Raw genomic sequence first — 15,688 nt, 5'->3', positions numbered from 1 at the left:
AATAAATAACTGGATCGCTTTCCAATGAAATATAGTAAGTACTTAAAATGGTCTCTGTGAGGAATTAATAATAATATGAGAAATGTTCATAGGATATTATTAAGTAAAAAGTTGGGTATAAAATGACATATGCAGTATGACAAATTACATTAAAAATCTTTTTTAAAAAGCTGGAAGGAGATGCACTCAGATTGTTGGGATTATGAGAGATTTTTATTTTCTCTTTTTTTTTTTTTTTACAATGAACACATAATATTTATTATTGAAATATTTAAGGAGGCTTTAGAAACTTCAAAGGACTTTTATGGCTAATAATAAAGTAGAATAGATGTGGTCAAAGGACTGCTAATTACCCTTTGTTTTTTATTTCCTTTGAATCTATATAAGAAAGGACAAAGGCACATATGGGTAATATGATAGGTTCCCCGAGTGAGATCATCAGAATAGTGAGTGTTGAGAAAATTGAGTATAGTTAACTTGGAAAAAAAAGTTTAGTACTGATAATTGCTATCACATATATAAAGAGTTATTGTATGGATTGGAAAGTAAATTTTAGTCTGTTTCTTCAGATAGTTTATATCCATTCATTTATTTATGCATTAATCCAACAAACACGTTACTGAGCATGTGCTGTGCACTAACTTGGAGGTTCTGGGGATACAAAAATAATTAAGACTAATTTCCTGTCCTGTGTGAGCCTGTTCCAAAACAAATAGTTGGGAGTGATAATGTTACAAGCACTTTCTAACTGTTGGAGCTGTCCAAGATGGAAACAGGTTATTTAGCATACTGAAACAGAACCTGCCTCACCATCTGTCAAAGATGCTCCAGAAACAATTCTCCTGTTGGTAAGGTGATAAGACTAGATAACCTCTAAGATACCTACTCTGGGTCTAATATTCTGTTACATGTGTTTATATCCACATTTGAATATACAGCCTTCCTGAACCTCCTCTCATATATTAACCCTCCTTAGTACTGGCCAAAGGAACCCCTTCCTTCCATGTTTCTGTACCATGGAGTTTCCTTTCGATCCTTCGTTATCTTTCCCATCATCTTATCCATTTTTCCTCTTGTCCTCTTTTGTGCTTTGAGAAGATCCATGGTAAAATAGGAAAGGGGAGATGCACTCCCCACCTCCTTTCCGCTAGTGGACTCCTCCACACTCAGCGCTTTGGAAGGCAGAATCTTGAGTTACGGCCTCATCTCCTCACTGAAGCTCCCGACTCTTCCTAAAGAGAAATGCTGTCAAAACTCGAAGTCTAGATTTTTTTTCTCTAAATTCAGATGGATTCTTTCCCTCAATCTTTTATTTATCCAAAGACGTTGGTCTTTCTCTACAAGGGTCAAAGTGAAAAGAAACAACACAAAAGGGGGCAGCATGGATATATAGCAGGAAGCCCTTACACTTCTTATTTAATTCGTTGGTTGCTGGTGATAAAAGTGGTTAGAAAACCTCAGTAGGACTATGTACTTGTTTCAGGGATAGGAGAACTAAGAAAGAAGTTTTGATTGTGTATTCTTTTGAACTGTGGTCCTGGGAGGAGTAAAATCCTGCATAAAGAGAGAAATATTCCAGGCAGCCCCTAGGCATGCGGAGGAACCCAATAGCAGAGCTCCAGCTAGGAACTCAAACACTCACGAGTCCCTCGTTCCCCATCTAACAGTTAGTTATACCCCTTTTCCATATGTCCTCTAGAATTCCCAACTGCACAGCTAATTCCTTCTTCCTATAAGCTCTCCCAGCCCCCCTTATCCCCACCAACTCCCACCCCTGCCCCCAGTAAGGGGGAAAGGGATGCTGATCTTATTCAAGTTTGAAACTCTGGAAGCATTTTTAGTCAAAGACAATTACATCTAGAAGTTAGCAAATGGAATAATAGAATTTTTGGACTAAAGGGAGCTGAAAGAATCTGTGAGTCCAGCTCTACTTTTGTAGCTGAGAAAACAGAGGCTCAGGGTGGTTGAGTAACCATGGGCCATGTGTCCATGGGCCCACAGTCAGCAGGAACTAGATGCCTAGGTTTCTTAGCATTTACTATTGTCTCTGAAGCTCAACTTCTGTCTTTACTACCTACTGTGTGATCCAGAGCAGATCACAAAATCATTCTGAGGCTCAGTCCTGATCTGTATCATTAGATTTCTGTGACAATTAAAAGAGATAATGCATGCAAAGCTCTAAGTGTTGCTTCTGGTCAATTGTAGGTACTAAATATGTTAGCTATACTTGTTTCTTCTAGTACATTACCACTTCTGTAGTATTGTAAACACAATACTGTATAGGTATTCTGGGGTAAATAGATTTATGCAGGCTTACCTGGGATTAACCACTATTTTGAACATTGATTGTTTTCTTTTTCATTATTTTAATATGTATTCTGGTATCCCAAATACAGAATTACAGACAAAATTTGTGTAACCCACCAAATTGACAAGCCAGGCAGTCTGTATATGTTATTTCACTCTCATTTAATATAGTTTAGTGAAATTGGGTTTCTATCCCAGAAAGTGATGTCATAGGCCAAGCCCACCAGGGAGCATATTAAATTAATTGTGTGACTATGAGATTATAAGTGAAAATAAATTCTTTGTTCTCATCATTTTCTGTGTTATACAAAATTCGGAGGGCATGTGGTTAGTGTCCATTCTCTTAGAATTCTCTGGCAAATAGTCTCTTTGAAAAATATTTGACTTCTAACTGTCCAAATATGTGGAATATTCTTTGTAACCACAGCAAAGCAAGGGCCTTTGAGGCTAACAAGCACTGAAGTAATGTGGACCCGGAATCTTTGTTTTGGAGAAATGTGGAATAATATTATTTTTCCAGCCCAAATACCTGTCTTGAATGCTAAACAGCAGGAACTCTGCAGGAAGTTTATAAAGAGGTCATGCTTGGCATTCACGGGCTATTTCAGTGGGAAATACTCAGAGTGTGACACTGGACTATTTGAAAGCGCAGAATCAAGAAGAGTGTGCGACGTGATACATCTTTGTATTTTTCTTTCAAAAAATTGAAGGTGGTATCATTTTGGTCTCTTCTCCCTTATTGTGATTGATACACACGCTTGACTTGCCATTGAAAATCTGGCAGGATGAAGGAAGGACAGCACTTCCTGCTTTTGTCTCGTTCTGTCTCCTTTGAAGAAAACAAACTGTTTATTGGTTTCCTGTTCGGAGAAACTGTCCTCTCCCTTTTGTTAAGCTGTGCTATTTCGTGAGCTCTGTACCCTCTTAACAGCACTGCTCTGCCTATTTTCTGACAGTTAAATCTTCCTTACTTCCTTGTTATCATTAGCTTCCTGTGAAGTCTTAACGCTCACAGCCAAGGGAGCATGTTGTCAGCAGTTCCACAGGAAGGCCCAATATAGGATGGTCTCTCGAATGTGACCCTCTGTCATTCCAAAGGCCTCAGCATCCATTTCCTGGTCATTTCTCCTGACTTGCCACATCAGAGAACTGTGCTGAACGCTTGTATTTGCTGGTCCATGTCTTCCTTCCTGAGTAATTGGTTAGTATCACAAGTATAGCAGCATGTTTAGCCAACTTTCTTTCCATCTGTGGCAGTCTGGGTTGAAAATCAAATGAAAGGAATTTATATAATAACATCATTTAATAACATCATTACTATTTAGCTCTTTCTAGTATTTTTACCAAAAGAACTGTGCTTCAAAGGTAATCTTTCCAGAATCCCAGTCCAGAAGATCCTTTGATGTTCTCATCCCCTTACTGGGTGAGCGTTTATTAAAGAGGTGTTCACATAAGGAACATTTTTGCAAAAGGGACTTTGAGATCAGTGTTGGTAATAGAATCCGAAGGTGAAGCTGCTGTACCTGCGCCTGCACTTGAAACAAAAACTGTGCTACTTATTCGGTGGTTTGTTTGGTCTGTTCTGTGAGAGACATGGTCTGCAAGTTCTTTTCCATCCCTGATACCTAAAATTATTTTTGTCTTGTGCAAAGTGTCAGATAAAGCTCTCTTTCCATTCAGAAAAGATTCTGAAAAACTAAAGGTTTTCTATGTATTCCAGGCCTGTATTTTTAAGGACTTCAGAGAAAGCAACACTTTATTATTGGCCACGTATGTGCATGTACGTGTACATGTATGTGGCTGTCTTCTTTCGTTTACGGGGGAAAAAAGAAGTATTCTGCCATTTCGTTGTTAACCTGTTTAACGTTTCATGTTCTGACCTGCTGCTGCCTTATCTTTAAATTATCCTGAAAATCACAGCAAACCCTGGTGGGTAAAACAAGCTGAGAAAATTTCAAATGTATTTATAATTTCTACCTGCCACGTTTGCCCGCTATTAAACACTGGCCTCTGCAAGGGGCAATACCTACGTTTCAAGCAAGCAAGTTGCTCCTGCCTGGAATGATTGAGATCCCAAAGTTAGCTATGTGTGTCATGCTGATCTGACCTTCCCTCAGGAACATCGCTTTTGCTGAGAAAAAACTGATGCGTGCGTATGTGGAGGCTCCCTTAATAGTTGCTGAGATCGGTGTATTCCAGCACTACCGTTTCACCAGTCCCGGTAACTACCTTAGCAAATGGCACATGGCCCCAACCCCTTCACGGTTTACTCTATCTTCTTCCTAAGTGAAAAATTCACCCCTCAAATGTCAAATTATTTAACATCGTGAACCATGCAAGAATTTTAGCTTGAAAACTTAGATGAACCTCATTTAACTGACATTTTATTCCCTTTGGCTATTTGATTCAAAATGATTCCATGCTTAATTAACCAAGGTACTTAAGGAGGAATGAATATTATAGTGGTTATTTGTGAATAAGTAGCAGAAATTGAAGGATGGTTTCAGAATGATTTTTCTACCTAAACCAAGGGTGCAAGAGTTATGTTTTAGAATTTAAATAATTATGCAAAAACCAAAATGCATTGCTATATTTTATAGATTCTCCAAGTAACTCAGTTCTATGACTTCAGATGGAGTCCTTGCTAAGATACAATCTCCATTTCTGCTTCTTTCTACAGTAATTTCAGTTTCCTTCTTACTGCATTTCTGTTCAACCAGTAGTCAAGGCTATGCAGCATGGCCTCCAGAATCAACAAGATGTGTCCCTGTCCTCAAGAAGCTTCTAGCCCATAAAGAAAAAAGAGTGATGAGTTGATCAAATTATGCAAATAAAGTGTTACGGGAATTCAAAGTTGGGGACCAAAAAACCTTTAAGAACCTAATGGTATTGGAGAAGAATCTTGATGATTGAGTAGGATTTCAAAATGCAGAGCTACGGGGGGAAGGAGATAGCGTCTTCAGATACTCAGAGGCTGGAAAATACAAAATACATCAAGGAGATAGTAAGTAGCCCATCCTGGTAGATTACTGAGCAAGGAGCTATCATGAGTAGTATTGTTTGTAAGGGGTGAAAAGGTATTAGGATACCTGCTAGGATCTGTTGCAGTTCACTAGACTGTAATGACGGGGAGCTTAAGAGCTGGGTTTAGTCAGACCTGGGTTGAATCCTGGCTCTCCTACTGATTGGCTGAATGGCCGCAATTAAGTTACTTCCCTATGCCCCCACTCATCACAAACATGGGGATCAGATTTTTGTCTACCTTAGAGACTGTTTGTTAGCATTAAATGAGATGCATGTATAGGGCACATAGAATGGGATTCAGCAAATGTTACTTGTTATCGTTATTGCTCATCTAAATAAGAGAGATTAAGTGCACAGTTAGAGCTTCCCACTCATTGGGAACAGAGAGGGCTATGGAAATAGAAAACTTTGGCTTTGGCATGTGATAGATGTTAGGGTAATGGAATGAGATATATCAAATCTACCCAAGTTTTGAGTTTGGATCTCAAACCCAAGTTTGAGATCTTCTATCTAGAGACAGAAGATACATAGGCAGGTTTGGAGAAGAAAACGATTATTTTTGGCCTAGAATTGTGTTCCTTTCGTGGATCCCAAGCTGGTCTTTGGCCAGTGATCATCAGCATTTTTGCCTTCTCCCTGCTCTCTAGCCATTCCAAACTTTTTTTTCTCTTGTTTAAAACATTACCGGTGCCCTCTCTTTGTCAATCAATTGCTGTGAGACTTCGTTCTCCTTAGGACACCCCCTCCCTTCCCTCTCACTGTACAACTCCTTAAGACATTTACTTACAGAGCCTCCTTGAACCCCCAAGTCTGGGTTATGGAGCCTCACTTAGTTTTCCATTTATATTCAAAACTTACCATGCTTCTGAGTCACCTTAAGAACTGTAGACAAATAGCAATTAAGAGTCCAGGTTTGGGAGTCTCATGGGCTGAATCCCTGCTTCACCATCTTACTCAACCTCTCTGCCTCAGTTTCTTCACTTGTCAAATAAGGATGATGATAGCACCTACCTTGTAGGGTTGTTGTGAGAATGAGTTGGGCATGGATGCTAACACGTGGTAGGTGTCGAATAGTATTGACTCCTGTTATTTCCCATGCCTGGTGCACACTCTGCGCTCAGTATATATTTGTTGACTGAATAAGTGAAAGCTATGCATTATTAAAGTAGACAATATAGAAAGCTGGAAAAGGTATTGCTAGAACAGCTATTACCCCGATCTATATCTAATCTGTATTGAATGCATTATCCATCCTGCTACAATCATTTTAAAACAAAATATATGCAGAGACTTCCTTAGATATCAGGGCACTAGCAACTTTAATTACACACAAGACAATGAGGATAAGGATAGTTAGTATTAAATGTAAAGATGTAGACATAGAGAATGGACTTAAGGACACAGGGTGGGAGGGGGAAGCTGGGGCGAAGTGAGAGTAGCATCGACATATGTACACTACCAAACGTACAGTAGATAGCTAGTGGGAAGTAGCTGCATAGCACAGGGATATCAGCTCGGTGCTTTGTGACCACCTAGAGGGGTGGGATAGGGAGGGTGGGAGAGAGAAGCAAGAGGGAGGGGGGATCTGGGGATATATGTATGCATCTGGCTGATTCACTTTGTTGTACCACAGAAACTAACACAGTATTGTGAAGCAGTTATACTCCAATAAAAATCTATTAATTTTTTTTAAAATAAATGTAAATGACAGTTTAAGTAGTTTAAATTATCATGAAGAAGACATTTGCATGGTCTAGTTGTACAGTTTATTTGTAAAGACATATAAAAACAATAAGTATAAGTACTTTTTATTTTAAAACATTATAGGCATTTTTGAAGTATTAAAAGTATTTTAAAGTACTTTTAAAATGTTTCAATCTTGGCTACAATAACGTGTTAGAACAATGGTCCTCAAAACATGGTCTCAGCCCAGCAGTATAGCATCACCTGGGAACTTGTTAAACATGCAAATTCTCAGGCTCCCTCCAGAGCTAAGAAATCAGAAACTCTAGGGGTGGAGCTCAAAGATGTATTTTAACAAGCACTCCAGATAGTTCTGATGCTCCCTCAAATTTGAGAACCACTGGAATAGTGGTTTAGTTGTAGAGTGTAATAAGGCCTGTAGGATAACTTACTGCCTCTAGCTGACTAGCTTCAATAATCACATTTTCAACTTTATCTTTCTGTTCTGCAAACAATTTCCTGCTCTGTGAAAAGTATTCAGTGAGGGCTTCCCTGGAGGCGCAGTGGTTGAGAGTCCGCCTGCCGATGCAGGGGACACGGGTTCGTGCCCCGGTCCGGGAGGATCCCACATGCCGCAGAGCGGCTGGGCCCGTGAGCCATGGCTGCTGAGCCCGCGTCCGGAGCCTGTGCTCCGCAGCGGGAGAGGCCACAGTGGTGAGAGGCCCGCGTACCGCAAAAAAAAAAAAAAAAAGAAAAAGGTATTCAGTGCAAATTTCAAGCGCAATTGAGTTAGGTATCTTTAGCCACGTGCCCCTCATTTTGGCAAAGGGCCAGTACTGAACGCAATCCAGTTACTCAGCTCAATTACACCTGATTCATTTAGGCAAACTCAATTGTACTTGACTTTTTCAGGCCCAACTCGATTGTGCTTTAAAATTTTCACGCTCAATTTGATTGTGCTCAAAGTGTGTTATGTGCCACCTTGTAACTCGTAGATTTAGACACATACCAAAGGGAGGTACTTTTAGGGAAGCTTAGAAGATTGGGTTATTGGCATTTGTTTGCAGTTACATTTATTTTTTCTCCAACATGGTGTGCTGCAGGTAAGGTATCCTCCACCGGCCCCGTGCATGGACCATAATCTACCATCCCCATTCTGCTGTGTTGAATTCAGGTCAAAGTCTGTAAAGCTCCTAAGAAAGTAATCCTCGTGTACTGTCACAGAGCCACTATGCTTAGTTGTTCCCATTTAACTCATTTTAAAGGTGGCAAAAAATGAGGCACAGAGATATTGCCCCGTACCAAAATTTATACTGTTTGTCAAAATCAGAAATATTTTTAAAGGAAGACTTCCACCTGACTGAGATAAGCATCGTGTCTTCTCACTTGCGCTGTGTACTAAAAGACCAGGCCCTTAATCTCTGCCAGTTTTTAAAAATGCATTCAAGAACCCACAAGGCTGAGGGATTAATAGTCATCTGCTACTCCCTGGGAAGTACTCATACCTAAAAGAATTTTACTGAGCCCTTGTCAGCAAAATCTAGTCTTGATAAAATAGATGATGATAAATGCTCTGGTTCAGCATTATTAAAACAGGTGGTGGAAGTGCTGGCCATTTTGCCTGGTTGTATGGCTTCCAGGTGTCAGAATGAAAATACTTAATGGGTTTTATCACAAGACTGGTTTTGTTGGAGTTTGGAAGGTGGTGCAAGGAGGAGTGTTCTGTGCTGAAAAGAAGCTCTCCTGACATTCAGGGGACTGGGGCCTAATTGCATTCTCTTGCAAAGCTAAGGATGAAGAGCCATGAGATCTGGCCGTACTCTCATGGCACAAGACATATGTCTTTTAGTGGCCACTGTGGCCATGATTAGGCTTCCAGAGGCTAGAAAAAAGAAGAGTTTTCTGAATATACATGTTTAAACAGCTCAGAAAAAGGAATATTGTGAGCAGCCACAGACCATATCCTTCTTATTATCCAGTTAGCAAATGTTACCAGTAATTCATGCCAGCTGCTGATATGGAACAGCTGGATAAGAAGGTGTTACCAAGCTCAGGGATGACCTTGATTTGCCTAATTACCCCGATGCCTGTGATCAGTACATTTGTTAAGGTACATTTGCTGTAAGATAAGGAAATGCGTTCACTTTGTAAAGGATATTTAAAGATTAAGGGGAAAAAAGTACTTCCATAATTGGTTGTGGTCGACTTTTCCAGCTGTTATCAAAGTAAATACCACACATGTGAAACTACCGCAAGAGTCCATTTCACTTTGAAAGTATACTGAGAGGTTTGAACATGTTGCATCTGCCTGTTTTTCAAGAAAATGTGTGATCTTTATCGTTAAAGAATATCAGCTTGTTACTTTTCTTTTTTTTCCTAAGGGCTGATAAAACAGAGATAGACACTTAGGTAACAATCTGTTGCCACTTACCTCTTCCCATGCCCCGTCCCTAAAGATTCTCTGGGCAATGACTTTTAAATATGTTCTCATTATTTTTAATGAGTGTGCAGAACATATGATGCATAATGCACCAGTAGATAGGTGCCCTTTTACTGAACTTGTCAGATATAATAAAACATCGAAGGAGTTAAGATGCATTTTTCTTTAAGATATTAGAATTATTTAAATTAAGATGCCCAAGTACAAATCATGTACTATTCAATTCCTGTTGCTGCCTAAAGAAAGCCCCACCCCAGTCTTAGTTCTCTCTTTAAAAAAGAATGTTTTATCACAATGTTAAGAAGACAAAAAGACATTTAATATTGTTATGTCTCTTTAAGTATACCCTTCTTTAAATCTGCCCCAATGGCAGGATATTCAATTATAAACGAGCTCAATTATGTTTCCTGGCCACTTACTGAGTTATATGAAGGACTTTTATCACCGAGCCTTTCCGTAATTAATTCTTTGCATTTCTTAGAGGCTTAGGACCTAAGGAAGGATTGTTTAACAGCTTAAAATGTTATTTCAATTTTCTTATATTTCCTCTTTCTCTTCTTTTCCTGCCTCTCTCCTTTTCTTTCTTGCTCTGACCTATCATCCTGCCTTTCTGGAAGCAAATAACGCTTAGTATGGTATCTCTCAATTGCAGAATATTTTTATTTCTATATTACATTAAAATGCCAGGTGGTGACAAAGAGGAAGGTAATAGTATATTATGTTAAACTACATTAAAATGCCAAGCGGTAGATGAAGATGGTGGTAGAATGGAGAGATATATCATCCCCAAGAACAACAAAGCCTCCCCTTGCTGGTCTTTGTTGCATAAATACTGGTGCCTCTGGCTCCTGGTTTATGGAACTGTCAGCCTTAGCACCCTGCAGGTGTTACAGACTTTCAGCCTGACTCAACAGGGCTCCCTTCTCTCCTTCCTAGCAGCTACATCTTTCAACTGTAGACCCTTGACTTCCCGCTGGAGGGGAAAAACACACAGAAACAAACAAACAAACAAAAAAAACAGAAAGTGGCAAAACACAAAAACACCCAAGCACAGCATGTTACCCATGACTTGCTTGCACTCCATCTCCCTGAGATCAAATGCTTCTCATCCATGATACACAAAGAGAGACTGATGTTCAGGAGAATTGTCTTCTTGGGCCTCCATTTCCGTCTATGTCTGGATCTGCATTGATGATAACAGGACCCAGTTGTTCAATAAATATTTACTGAACATCTGTTTCCAGTTCAGTTGATCAAATACTTATTGTTTGTTTATGCTAGGTGTTGTACCAGGCACTGAGTATTCTAAGATGCACTAAATCGTGATCCCTGAACTACCGGAGCTTATAGACAGTGCTAAGCGCCGTTAGAGAACCAGGGTAAGAATATGGCATAGTACCTATCATCTGTGGGTAAAGCTAGTGGGAGGGAAATAGGTGTACAAATTTAAGGAAGAAGCTGAGAGATTAATAGTGAACTAGAAGTTAAAAAAGAAAGAAATTAATAAGGGTTTTTAAATCATGAAAAATTTCATTTATGGGGTAGGACTTTGGTTGGGCCATGGATAAATTCAAAGAAGCAAGGAGGGGAAAACTTCCAGGAATATGGAGAAGCATGAGCCAAAGGCAGGAAGGAAAACTGAGGAAAAGGAAGGAGTAGAGAAACGAAGCGTCTTGGTTGTAGTGATATTCTTGTTGGCTACTTACGCTATCACAGCAAAATTTGCAAGTCTATAATAAGGCCATTTCTAGGGATAGCATAGGAAATCCCTCAAATGTGAATTTAGGATCTATTTGAAGCCCTCTTTTATAAGGTCTTTGTTTATAAGTTTTGTGTTTGGGCTTATTCGTGTAGCCTGCATTCAACTGAAGCATCTACTGGGCTGGAAAGTCCAAGATGGCATCCGTTACAAGGCTTTCAGTTGGTGCTGGCTGTTGGGTGGGGCACTTTGGTTCTCCTTCATGTGCCTTCTCATCCTCCAGAAGGCAGTACATCTTCCTTACATGACATTCTCAAGACAGCAGAAGCAGAAGGTACAGGTGTTCTTAAAGCCCAGCCTTGCAAGTTGCACAATGTTACTTCTGCCTCATTCTCTTGGCCAGAGCAAGTTACGTGGCCAATCAAGATTCACAGGAGAGGTGGATGGATTCTACATTTGGACAGAAAGAGCAGTAGGCATGTTTCAAGAAGGCATAATTCACTGGGACCAATATTACAGTCTATCACGTTAGGTTAGGAAAGTTGGTGAGTACACCGTTCTATAGCAGAATGAGTATTGGTCAGGGATGTAAGATTCAGTTCCTGGCCCAGGGCTTCCACTGGATGGTTGAGTTTTTAGAAAGGCCATTTAACTTCTTGGGCCTTATCTTTCTGTATTGTATTCACAAAACTTTTATCGAGTTCTTAGTGCAAATAGAGTGCAAGAGACAAAAAGTCTATAAGCCATTCCCCTTTCCCTACTTGGCTGTTTAGCAACATTTTAACCATGACATTCTTACTAAACATAAATTGCTGTCTCTATTCTGGATACTTCTCTCCCTAAGTGAGGGATATGCTTTTCCCTTTTTTTCCCATCCCATGTAGAGGTTTACTCTATAGTAGACACCCACGACCTGGATTGGGGACCGGGAGTCAATAATAATAAATACTAAGATTAAATCATCAGAATAAGAAGTATTTTGATAGTAAAATGGGAGAAGACTTTCCTTATCTATAAAATGAGAAGACTAAACTAAATGATCTCTTAGATCTCTTCCTACTGGAAATTTCTGTGAATTTCTGTGCATCAGATCTTGGCATGACACCCCATAAAGACAGTGCCTGAATTATGAATAATCTGTGTATATAAATGGGCAGCAGGAGTCCATCTCTGAGTGTTTGTTCCACAGTTCAGAATGCCTTGGGAGCTTCTGACCTAAAGAATGCCTTCTCCTAAGTAAGTGTAGAGCTAACAAATTGACAACAGATATCCGTCTTCTGGCCACCTTTTCAACCCCCTGCCATCGTGGTGCTTGTTGCCATAGTAGTTAGTAGACACAGATGGAGCCCTTCTTCTAATACTCTCCTGACACCACCATAGCTATGGGTACCATAAGAGACTTGTCCCATAGCTAGCTCAGAAGAGAATGTGTTCCTTCTTTCCTAAATTGGAAATTTAGGTGTATTTTCCCATAGAACATTCTTAAATATAGTCCATCCAATAGAATGTAAATTCCTATGTACTGTTATGTTTTGAAGATACTGCAGAGTGAACAAACCATGTTGGCTAATTGAAACCTAGGCACAATTTACCAGTATTTCTTTTTAGGAAAATAAAAAATCGAGTCCCAAGAATCAAATTTACCAACCAGCTTACAGCATACAACCTGTGTTCTGACTAGAAATTGCCTCGTCTGGACCCACAGCCACAGTTTATTTAAAGCTTATTTCCATTACGCATAGAGAAAAGTGAATGAATTACAAACACTATTCATTAATATTTTGGCCATCCTTAATGGAATAAAAACAAAATCTCTGGGTTCTGGATTCTTCTATTAGAAAAAGACTGTGTCAACACTAGCACCTTGATGAAAACTTGGCAGATATTTTCAACATAATTATTAATGCAAGCCACCTCAGTTCCTCTTGGGTACTAGACAGGTTGTAAATAAATTATATAAATAAATATTAATGTAATTATCAACTTGATAGTTTTATGTGCTATGTAGGCATGCAAGAAAATTAAACAAAGGTGAAGGCTGCTGTACTTGTTCACGTGTGAGGACCTACATAAGAGTGACTTATTCCCCGTATGGTAAGGAGATAGATCGAGCACTAGATCGTACACTAGATCGAGCCTTACCCTCAGCTGCCTGAGTATGACTGTAAAAATATATATATGTAATTTTTCATGGTGGTTAAGTTAATAACATGCCACTATAATTTGTGTACTTCTTTTTGTACTTCTTTGTGTACTTTGGGAACCAAATCATATACATCCTAGCTGGAAAGAAAGTAAAGGCAAAATACCTACAAACAAGCTAGAGGCTTATTTTTTTAAAAGCCCGGTCTTTGCAGTCAAATAGTAGTTCAGAGGTTCCTCTTTAACCTGCAGGGTTTCTTCATAAAAGAATACCGATAGCATGTAAATGTCTTACTTCCTTCACAAACCTTTGAAAATGTAACCCAAAGATTGCGTTGTCTCTCACCCTCAGCTCTCAGTAGCTCTCTAGGGAGTGGGCATGTCTTATCAGGCAGGAGCAACCAGGCAAGGGCAGCCGGCACATTGAGAGGCCAGGGCAGCGTGGTGGTCAAGGCCACTGGGCAGGTAGTGAAAGGCCTCTTGCTGTGTTAAACAAATGCGGTTTCCTTCCCGCCTTCTGCAGGAGCTAACTTTGTTTTGCACTTCTCTTCTGGTATAAGAACAGTAAGGATTCATAAGGCCATTCTGCCTGTGTGGAGATGTGCATTAGATTATCATAAACCCACAGATGAAAAGTGCAGTGGTCAATGAGAACAGGCATTCTTGGATGAAATAAAAGGTTTAATTGAAAGTACTGTCCCATGGGAGATAGGTGATTGAGCGTGGTATTGTCGACATCAATTACCATAGACCAGAGAGTGAAGAAAATAAAAGGAAGACCATTCATTTTTTTTTTTTTTTTCTGAGTTCCCAAATCTGTTTCTCTTTAAGAGGAGGTAGGAGATTATCTTAATAGGATGCTAAGGAAAAAAAGTGAGCTCTTGTTCATACACAGTGTTCTTAGAACACTTATAAAATTTCCTAGGAAGTTGCAGCTGAATTTACTACTAGTACAGATATTTTTTATTGGAAGTTAGAGATCTAGACAGAGTACAAAGCGTACTGATGCTGAATAATGGTTAAAATTGATAAATATCTATTGTGTTGTTATATGAGTAAATGATTTGCACTTACAATTATAGAAATTTTTGGTTCTTTGATTATGTCTCTCAGCTTGTTTTTTTAGTAGGTTGGGTTTCTGTTCTACAGTGTAACAGAAAAGAAAAAAATAAGTTGAAGAGGCTTTTGAACATATGGTCCCCATTAAACACTAAACGGCTTGCTTTGTATCACGAAAATATGGCTCCCTTATAAATCACGCATATTTGTCTAGCCATGCCCTACTTTTGATGTGGCTAAAACAATGAGATGAACTCTACATTCATAGAGATAAAGACTGGGATCAAGGACTGCCTTAACAAGAAAATAATTGGTCAGGTGTCTCTTTTACCAGTCATTAACATATTTGAATTAAGAGCTTGAGTTTCCTTTAGGTCAAATAGAGTAGAAAAAATATTCTGGATTATCTGTGCCTATTGTGCAATACATTTGAAAGGACAAAGACAGGGAGATACCAGATATAGTTAGTGTTTTACTTGGTGTTTTACACAATGCTGCCCCATTTAGTTAAAAAAAAAAAACTGTCAAAGCAACTTTTAGTTTATTTGCTTTTCAGTTTTATTTAGAACAAATGAATTCGCTCAATAAGTGAATTTAAACTTCTTAGACAATTGTTTAGGAGTGGACATAGACACAGTCTTAGGTTTGAATGTGAAAAATAGCTTTTTTAGGGTTAATTTGAACAGGGTAATTGCCGAATAGTACCAGCTGTCATAATAAAGGAGAAGTGAGTGACAGGTTTACTCCACCCCATATCAAAACTCAAGAGCGGATATGGTGATCAGAAGAGCCAAAATAAATGTGAGTTCTTAGAAACATTTGCAAGCTATTTTCTTGCAAAGCTCAGCCCTTCATAGGCATCAGAGTACAAACGTGTCGTGATTAAGCTTAGCACTATTATAGAAATGAGAAAGTGGGATCGCTGTTGCTGTAGATATCCCAAATGCACTACCTAATACTCCAGAGTTCCATTAGGTGATGGTGGTGACAGTGGTCTATATTACAAAGTATTGGGACTTAACTAGCAGTTGTTAAACTACTTTTAATATTAGTGAAAATGTCGCCCATTTGAGCTGCAATGGAAGGACTAACTGATGCAGCACTTCTCTGCGATGCTCTTTAATATTTACTGCACACTTATTCTCAGGCATTCATTGGGATAGGTGCTAGTGGCATAAATAGAAGTGAAGTGGACCTTGTTGCCCTTGAAATCCTTGAAGATTTATATAATAACAACTATAATGTGATTAGTGCTATAATTGAATTATGTATAGAGACCCAGGTGAGGGCCCAGCCACAGAGAGCAGGTGACAGTTCAGCTGGGTTTTGATTGG

The 15,688-nt window shown here is 39.2% G+C and overlaps 1 protein-coding gene across 2 annotated transcripts in view; it reads left to right on the top strand.

The window, feature by feature from the left end:
• The window catches only part of PARD3B (par-3 family cell polarity regulator beta), a 1,051,931-nt gene that overhangs the window by 550,616 nt on the left and 485,627 nt on the right, over nt 1–15,688 (top strand). The gene's annotated exons all lie outside the window — the stretch shown is intronic.

Source organism: Phocoena sinus, chromosome 7, assembly GCF_008692025.1.
Source record: "Phocoena sinus isolate mPhoSin1 chromosome 7, mPhoSin1.pri, whole genome shotgun sequence".
Classification (NCBI taxonomy): Eukaryota; Metazoa; Chordata; class Mammalia; order Artiodactyla; family Phocoenidae; genus Phocoena; species Phocoena sinus.
This window is presented reverse-complemented; position numbering and strand designations above follow the sequence as displayed.